The sequence below is a fragment of the Pollachius pollachius genome (genome assembly GCF_949987615.1).
Source record: "Pollachius pollachius genome assembly, chromosome: 9".
Lineage (NCBI taxonomy): Eukaryota > Metazoa > Chordata > Actinopteri > Gadiformes > Gadidae > Pollachius > Pollachius pollachius.
Genome location: NC_136942.1, coordinates 7,630,266 through 7,640,265, shown reverse-complemented (window position 1 = coordinate 7,640,265; position 10,000 = coordinate 7,630,266).

Genomic DNA, 10,000 nt, shown 5'->3' with positions numbered 1-10,000 from the left:
GTGTGATTGTCGGTGTGGATGAGAGTATGTGTGATTGTGGCTGCGTGCGTGGGTGTGTGTTTGTTGGGGGGGTATATTTGTACGTGTGTGTGTGTGTGTGTGTGTGTGTGGTTGAATGTGTGCGTGCATCTGAGTGCTTGCGTGTGGGTGTGTGTGTGTGTGTGGATGTATGTGTGTGGCCACATGCATATCTGTGGGTGTGTATCTGTGGGTGTGTGTATGAGTGCTTGAGTGTGTGTGTGTGTGTGTGTGTGTGTGAGTGAGTGCTTACGTGTATGTGTGTGTGTGTGTGAGTATCTATTTGTGTGGCTGCGTGCATACAAGGGCTTGCATGTGTGTGTTTTTTGTGTGTGTGTGTGTGTACGTGTGTGTGTGTGTGTGTATGGTGCGGTGCGCAGTGGCGTCAGGAGAAGTATGGGCGCCAACGGTTGATCTGATTGATGGGGGAGGTAGCCCAGGCGCGGCGGCTACTGAGATTGCAGCTAGCGGCGGGCCGGGCTTCTCATTAACCTATGATAATGCAGGTGTCAGCCGCCGTGGAGAGGCCCAGATGCTCAGAGCGGTTGTTCTTCACTTTATATTCGCCTGACTCCGCTCGCTTCTTCGTTTATCGTCTCTTCTTGAACTGCACCAACCTTGCCCCCCCCCTCCCCATCCTTCACCCTTCACCTTCCAAACACACACGCACAAACACACACACGCACAAACACACACACACACACACACGTACAAATATACCCCCACACACACACACATACACATGTACAAACATACACACACACTGGCACACACGGACACACACACACACACACACACACACACACACATACACACACACACATACACACACACACGTACAAACATACACACGCACACTGACACAAACACACACACACACAAACATGCACACACACACACATACTTGTACAAACACACACCCACACACATACATATGTCACCATGCACACATACACACACAAACACAAACACACACACATCGTGAACCTGCACAAATTCATGTCGTGGATGCGTACATATACACTGACAAAGACACATGCATAAACTATATACAAAAAATATACAAAAAGGTGACCCCTCCCCAACACAAACACATACACAAACACACACACACACACCCAAAGAGAGGTGGCCCCTGAAAAGTTCACTCCAGGATTATCTCCCCTCTGATCTTCCGCCAAAGCGGTCTCCAGCAAACGCTCCCATCTGTTTCGCCAAAGGCGGTCGCACATCTAATATTTAATACAGAAGTGAGGCTTTCTCTGGCACCAAGCAGGCTGCGCTGCCAAGCCGTTTGTGCGCTGTACCAGCCCACATGGCCTTGTTTATTATGGACTACAAATTGCGGCGGGGGGCTGCTACAAAGCAGATTAAGCCATGTGCCATCACACCGCATAAACCGCCCCGCTCTCTCACTCACAACCCCAGTCTCTCGCCACCGAGAAATGGGGGATGCAACCTTTGGGCTGCCTTAGCTCAGGAGGTAGAGCGGGCTCACTTGAAACCGGGAGGTTGCTAGTTCGAATCGAGTGTCGAGGTGTCCCTGAGCAAGGCACCTGCTCCTGACGAGCTGGCGGTCGCCATGTGTGGTTGACGCCGCTGTCGGTGTGTTAAAGTGTGAATGAACCGTTGTAAGTTGCCTTGGATGAAAGTGTCTGTAAAATGTAAATGTAAAGCTTCTTGTCAACGCCGTACTTATCCATAGAAGCTGCTTGTAGTGTTTCTGTGTTTTTTAACAGTCCTCACTGGCAGAGGAAGCCGTCCTGCCTGGGCTCCGTCGCGACCAGATGTCTCCTGTTTCCTCCCTGCCTGTCCTTCCACTGGGGGCGGCTGGGATTTATATGTCCCCTCCACGCACGGTGGCTGCCAGGAACGCAGAGCCGACTGGGGGGGGGGGGGGGGGGCGGAGCATGGGATGGGGAACGTGCCACGCATGAGACTGTTGTGTGAATGTTTCTTTAGGGAAACTACTGTTGTATCTGTTGCACACTGCCAGTGGTTGACCTGCATATGCAGTGGGCGGTGTGTGGCAGGAGGGTCAGGGGAGTCGAACCGGCAACCCATGATTTGTATTATTAGGTTTGGACCGTCTGCACACACTCCCCCCCCCCTTTCCCTCCCTTACTAGGTGGAAAGGAGGGTTGGCAATGTGAGATATAATGTGATACATTGTTAATGTTGGATGATGGCTTTTTAAAAGAAAGATTTATTCATCATCCTTGGCTTTGGGGATTATCTGTGGCCGCCATCTTGGCAGCGGCCTTCTGATCCTGTGTTTCGTTCAATGTGTCCTTTTGTTTTTGTGCCCGGGGCCAAAGACTGCCTGCTGTCGGCTGGTGGCCGGGGTGCGGTAATGACCTCCCACATTTGGGACATGAAGCGCGCACACATAAAGAAGAGGAACTCTGCTTTTACAGGGTCAAGCTTTCCTGTTTAACACCCAACGCGCATCCTGTTACCAACCCCCCCCCCCTTCCCCTCATCGCTCATCATGTGACTGACAGGGCCTTGACACTAAACCTTTATTTCTAAACTTTTAAAAAGGAAAACTCTGACAGTTGTTTCTACAACTTTTACTTTGAACATCGGTTTCAAGGACTGCGACGCCAGCGAAAATCCTTTAATTGATGCGAAAACTAAAGAAAAGAGAAGAAAAGCGTTTTATTGTCAGTCTGAGGGATCAAATCAATCGTACCCCTTCTGCTCATAGCGGCAGCCGCAAATTTGGATGTCACCGTAACCCTTCGTTTGAGGCCATCTCCCCTCCATTTATCGGTGCTCGCTGTTATTTCTCCGAGCAGAAAAAACAATGGCTGGCAACGTGATCACCTGCTTATTAAAGATGCTCATGCAGCCGCGCGGAAGCGCTGATAACTAGCCTCGCGTGGCGCTCGGCGTGACAAGGGCACCGCTCATGTTCTAAACACGGACCCCCCCGCCGTGCTCAGCTCAGCTCGGAGCGACAGGCCCCCCGACGCACCGGCGGCACTGCGTCGTGCATCAGAGAGTTGCCTCGCCCGCCCGTCACCCGGCCCCGCTTCAATAAGGTCGGCACTTTGTGAAGCTACAGTAGACGCACAATAGCAAAAACACTGAAGGCCAACGCAAAGTACATGTTTTATTAAAATGAGAGCAGAGGAGGAGGAGGACGACCGGGGAGCTGAACGCGACCGCCTTGAGTTTATTGTTTCAGAAGGCTGAGTGGAGAGGCATGTTAATGAGATTCATTGGTTCCGATCTGATGCGGAGCGATGAACCCCCCCAACCACACCTACTCTCCCACCCCCTCACCCACCCCTGCTGTGGCTGATTGGTGAGTCTCCGTCTCCCTGTCTCCTCGGTTCACTCTCTCACTGTCTTTCACCCTCTCTCCCCCCCCCCCTCCCCCCAGCCCCTCTCTCCTTCTCCACTATATTATCTGTCTATCTTACTCTCTGGCCATCCTTCTCACGGTTTTCACTCTTTTTTTTTATCTCTCTTTCGCTGGGTGTCTCCTCCCAGCACACACTCTGTTAACCCCTCTGTCTGGTTCTGTGTCTCTCGCCCGCTCTATCGCTTCTGTTATCAAGTGAGGCGCTGGCCCTCACACAGGTTCAATCCAGCAGAGACTCCAGCTTATTGCTTTCTTACAATCCCGTTTAAACGTTTACAGTAGCAGGAGACGCTGCATGGACAAGTGGGGAGTTGCCGGATTGATTCCCGTTCAGTGTTCAGAGGTGACCCTGAGCAAGACACCCAGAAAGTTTAAGTGGAGTAATGGGCTGATGGGACGGTGCTATTGGGAAGGAGGGGGGGGTTTGTGGGTGTGGGTGTGGGTGTGGGTGTGTGTGTCTGTTGGTGTGCGTGTGTGCTAGTGTGTGTGGAACACCCATTATAAGTCCTTAGGGGTTCCAGCCCAGCAAGTGTGTGTGTCTGTCTATGTGTATGTGTGTGTATGTGTATGTGTGTGCGTGTGTGGCCAGATGTTTCAGCTCAGGAAGCTTTAGGATGAGTTCAGGGAGAGAGCAACTGAGACTCTCAGCTCTGTTGACCACAGAAAGGGAGCCGTAATCCAGTTAGTTTGAACACTTTCAGCAACTCTCCTCCAAAGAACTCCAGGGATAAACAACAGCTTTTGGCAAACGGATTCTACTCCGACCCAACGCACGTCTCTGCTCATTGTAGTGCTTCTTAAAGATGAAACGTTTTAAATGCAGAACACTAATAACACAAACTAATTGTGTGTGCGTAGACTTTCGTGTAAGTTTGTGTGTGTGAGTGCATGTCAATGTGTGTGTGCGTGCATGCCTGTGTCTTAATATGTGAGTGCATGCGTCTCACACATGTGTATTTACATTTGCATGTGCTTGTGTTAAAAGAGTGAGAGCGATAGAGTGAGAGTGAGGAAGAGTGTGTGATGAGAAACAGATAAAACTAAGATTCTCCGGGTGGTGATGAGGTTAGGAATGTGGCCAGTGTTATTTCTTTGGGTGTAGTGTGTAGTGTGTTATGTACATTATATTTTGTTTAGTGTATGGTGTGTACTGTAAAGTGTACAGTGTATAATGTGTAGTCTATAGTTTAAAATGTGTAGTGTATAGTATATTGTGTGTGTAGTGTTTTATCTAGTGTACAGTCTATTTTGTTTGTAGTGTGCGGTGTATTTTGTGTAGTGTATAGTGTATAATGGGTTGTGTATAGTATATTGTGTGTATCATGTGTACAGTGTGTGCCCTAAGTGGTCCCTTCTCTAATGGTAATGGCTTCCCATCTTAAGACCCCTAGGGACCACTGTTTGTGTTTGGTCCCAGGAGCCCACGCAACCCCCCCAGGAGGATAGAAACATAACATTCCTGACCACAAAGTAAACGTCTGGACGGAGGCGTCCATGTTGTCGCTGGTCGCATGTCCATTGTGTGTGTCTCCTACTTGTGTGTGTCTCCTGCTTATGTGTGTCTACTGCTTGAGTGTGTCTCCTACTTGTGTGTGTCTCCTGCTTATGTGCGTCTACTGCTTGTGTGTGTTCCCTGCTTGTGTGTGTCCGCTGCTTGTGTGTGTCCCCTGCTTGTGTGTGTCCCCTGCTTGTGTTTGTCCGCTGCTTGTGTGTGTCCGCTGCTTGTGTGCGTCCCCTGCTAGTGTGCGTCCGCTGCTTGTGTCTGTCCGCTGCTTGTGTGCGTGTGTCCACTGCTTGTGTGCGCCCATTGCAATGTTGTGGAATCTTTTGCCGCGATGTGACATGTGTTTTTGTAGTTCCATGATGTATTATTAGATTAGGACAACATTATGTTTGTGTTTATTTAGCCGGTTCAACGGTCAAACGGCTGGTGTTTACAACATTCTGTAGCGTTTTAATGTTACCATTTGGGATTTGGGATTTGCTTAAAATAAATGTTTGTGCTTTGCTAAGTAGACGTTCACAACTCCTGATGCAAGTTGGATTTCTCCACAGTGGTACTGCAGTGGGTCCTATCATTACCATCTGGTATTCATGAGTGCGGTACTACTTTCGACGAACACACTATCAGAATATCCAGCAATTAGCTGTGCAGCTCATATATTCCATAGCTCCAGATGATGTTGTCGCCATGGAAAATACGACGTTTTCCGATCGATGGCATACAAGTGGTCGGGGTGAGCTCATTTCTGAGGTAACCCCCAGCCCCCATAACTCTCTGATTCTAATAGTCCAGTCCACTCAGACAAGCCTTCTGTAAAACGGAGCCTCCGTTGCATCAGAGGCCCGGGAGGTCATGTGATATCTCTTGACTCCCTTCCTTAACGAGTGCAGACCAGACAGACACAGAGAGGATGGGACGGGGAGACATGTGGTTATTTATGGACTATTGTGACCAGCGTCTTAACCCTAATAAATGCCCCCCCCCCCAATCCCCTAAAGTCTACAAGCAGCCAGTCAGACGTTCACAGCCCGGAGCCACACAGCCCGTCACACTGCACCTGGGCCCTGTCTGGGGAAATAAGATTAACCCCTCCCCCCCATCAACACCTCCAGCACAACCCCCAACACCACCTTCAACTCTAGCACAACCCCCACCACCACCACCACCACTTTGCTGCAACTGGACAATCCATTTCCTCTTCTTCCATTAATATTGCCCTTCGACCTCCCTCCCCAAAGTCAGGAATGCTGTTAACCGTTAACCCCCCCTCCCCTCTGTCCCATTTGAGGCCTTTCGGTTTTGGATTTCTCCGTCTTCTTCGTCTTCTTTGGGATATAATGAAACACCAGGAAACCCAACCAGTAACTTTATCCCCCCCGTTCCCCTGGTCCGACTGCTGATGACCTGTCCCTCTGATGGATGGATGGGGCCGGGCCGTAGCCACGAGGAGGCTGCTGTGTGTTACCGCGGTACACGTGTAGCATGTAGTTCTCCCCTGGGGTTAGCTCGCGGCGGGGCTAGCTTTCGGAGCTCGGGTTTTGGTCTTGTTTAATTCACCTCCACTGGCAGCTGGAGGGGGATGAGGAGAGGGGAGGGGATGGAGGTGGAGGTGGGTGGTGGTTTACTGACCTCCGCCATCTCCAATGCCAGGTCTTTATTTGACGCATTGCACACACGCGCACACACACACACGCACGTACGCATGCGTGCACGCACGTACACACACAGCGGCAAAAGGCCAAGCTCTTAGTATCAGGTGGAACCGAGGCTCCCATAAACCTCAGAAGGGGCTATATTATTAACTTTACCACAGGGGACCTGGACGTGGAATTGCATTGGGTCCTGCACGCTAAATTGAATTTTTACCTTTTAAAAGCGAACTCCGGCGGCACACTATCTGTCTCTGTCTCTGTCTGGCGCTGCAACACCCCTCCCCCCTCTCCTCCTCAAGCCCAGGCAGTTTACAGGCGGCGAGAGCAGATTTGTCGCAAGATTGACTTTGTCATTTTGATCCACGACGAGCTCTCACTGGAGAGAGTGTGTTATTCCGAGATCCGGCGCCCTATCCGGGCTCTGTGTCCTGTGTGATTAAATGAGCAAGCGACATGGACTCAGCAAAGTGCTGTAAGAGCCAAGGCGCGTTGAAAAGGCGGCAAAACAAGAGCTCCTTCCAGAACAACACATTTGTCCCTCTTGGTGGGCAGATGGCTGATTGAAATGCCACTGTTTTCAACCCCCCCGCTGTAGTTGTGCACCGTCGCAGGCGGGAGGAGGGAAGAGTGCAAAGAGAGAGACAGAGAGAGAGAGAGAGAGAAATAGAGAGAGATAGAGGCAGAGAGAGAGGAAGTGAGAGAGAGAAGCAGCTGGAGAGAGAGAGGCTGAGAGAGAGAGAGAGAGAGACAGACAGACAGACAAACAGACAGACAGACAGACAGACAGACAGACAGACAGACAGGATGAAAGGGGGGTAGAATGATTGCAGGAGAGGGAAACAGGGAGAGAGGGAAAAGGAGGGAGCGAGAATTAGAGAACGAGGGAGGGAGAGACATGGAATGACAGGGACAGAGAGAATAAGAGAATGAGAGTGGGAGAGAGAGAAAGAGAGGGAGAGAGAGAGAAATATAGGGGAAAGAGAGAATGAGAGAGAGAGAAAGACACAGAGAAAATTTGAGAGTTAGGGAGGGAGAGAGAGGAAAAGAGAGGGAGAGAGGGAGGGCGAGAAAGGCAAAGAGTAGAGAGGAGAAGAAACACAGGGGGACCTTTTCAATGGCTCCTGATTGGGTGGTACCGAGGGACATATTATCGCTCGGATTCAAAGTAACAGCTGTGGGGCTTTTTTCTGTGCCTTTCATTTTTCTTTGCCAAATGATATTCTTTGGCCAGTTTCGACCAACCTGGAGACAGAGTGGGGAAAAACATGTTTGCGCAAACATCAGGTCATGAGCCTTGAAGCCGAATGATAGTTGTTTGTAGTTGGCTGCTGCCATTTTCAACCGCCTTGGGCGGTTGAAAATGGCGGCAGCAAACTACAAACGACTTAATAAATGTACGTGTAGCACCAGACCAAACTTAGCACTAAGTCAACAAGGTTGCTGACTGCCATTAACGTTTTCAACTCAAGAAGATAACCTTGACCAGGCAGAGTAAGAATTTGGATTCTGCCTGGGGATTTCAAAGCTCTGAGTCAGGTTCTAAGTTTAATGTCTGCCAGTATACAGACTGAGAAGGAAAAGGCACGGTGACCATTTGTTGCCAAAGAGATTACTTTTTCTCCATATAACAGCCATGTCTCTTCAAAGCGCAGGCGTGCTCTCACCTGGTGTGCTAAGTAGAATAAATAGTTAGAGTACCTCCTTGTGACAAGAGGCAGTAGTTTACCGGCAACACACATTGTTATTCCTGGAATCACACTCTCCCCAAAATGCTCTTTATGGGCTTTTGAATTGTTCTTTAAAGTCCGTGGACGCAGTACGTCAAACAAAAACTGTCTGAAGGAGAAAAATATACTTCTTGTGATTCCCTTGTGTTTATTTTCGCCCCCGGTCTTCTTTACATTGCCTTCTCACCATCTGTTTAGTGTTCACTTTAAACCACTGTCACTCTCTCTCTCTCTCTCTCTGTCTCTGACTCTCTAACCAATCTCCCCTCAACCCCCCCTCTTCTCCCAACACTCTTCTGGACTTGAAAGGCCTGGCTGCCATGCGTTCTGTGGCCTGCGGATGTGAAAGTGGAAGTGAAAGTGACGGGGCTGAGATGGCCGCCTCACCCCTGCAGGGACACACTGTCCTTCTGAAGCCGGATTCAGACAAAATAAAAATCCCCCGTCCACAAACCCACCATGACAGCCAGGAAGAGGAGGAGGAGGAGGACGCAGGAAGGAAGCTAATAAGGGGATGCGCACGTGCTGGACTTGTGGCGCCGTCGTGGTAACTCCAGTAACCGCGGTGACCGTCTCACTGGTCCATGCAATCGGAAATAGGGTCTGCGGTGCCAACGGACTCGACCACACCGACAACAACAACAGCAACAACAACAACAACGTCATCATCTGGCCGAAGGTTTCTGTGGTCTGCCAGCCCTGATCGTTTGGTTCTTCATTGGCTGGCTCGGAGCCACTGGCAGATCATCTGTGGTGAGGCATTCCAGGGTGATGGAACCAGTGGAGCCGTCGCTCATCCCTGTAAATCACTGCAGGAGGGGGGACCGGTGTCGCCTGCCTCAGGGGCTTAGGCAGATGTGCTGGTTAACCTCAGGAGCCTGGCCTGTGATTGGAAGGTGAGGTGATGGGCCTCCTGGTTAATGGGGAAAGTGAGCGCTGGGAGCAGCCTGTGTTTTTCTAACTCATCTGGCTCTGATTACCGGACAGCCTCCCCGCCTTCTCCGCTGACGCACTGATCGGAGCGGAGGCACGCTTTGAGGGGGTGTTCATGTGTGGGTGTGTGTGTGTGTGTGGGTGTATTTGTGTCAGTGTGTGGGTGTTTGTTGTGTCTGTGTGTATGTATTTTACATGTGCGTGCGGCTGCATATTTTTGTCATTGTGTTTAAACGTGTGGGGGTCTCTGCGTGTGGGAAACAATATAATTTATTTTGGGGATTTGGGTTTTAAAGACAAATAACCGTACAACAATGGGCCTTATTAAAGCCCAGGCTGGTATGAACAGCTCCCAAAGCAACCGTGAGCCCCTCCATGATGTCTTCTGGCCTCTAATGGACGCTTCGGGACCTTAAGCGTTAACCCTTTCTCACCTCGAGAGTACTCCCTCCCCCCCTCCCCTCCCTCCCTCCCCTATCAACCTCCACCCTCCCCCCACTCTCCCTCCCTCCCTCCCTCCCCTCTCAACCTCCACCCTCCCCCCCACCCTACCTCCCCCCCTCCCTCCCTCCCTCCCCTATCAACCTTCACCTTCCCCTCCCTCCCTCCCTCCCTCCCCCCTCCCTCCCTCCCCTATCAACCTTCCTCCCCCCCCTCCCTCCCTCCCTCCCCCACTCACTCCCTCCCTCCCCTCTCAACCTCCACCCTCCCCCCCACCCTACCTCCCCCCCTCCCTCCCTCCCTCCCCTCCGTCCCCTCTCAACCTCCACCTTCCCCTCCCTCCCTCCCTCCC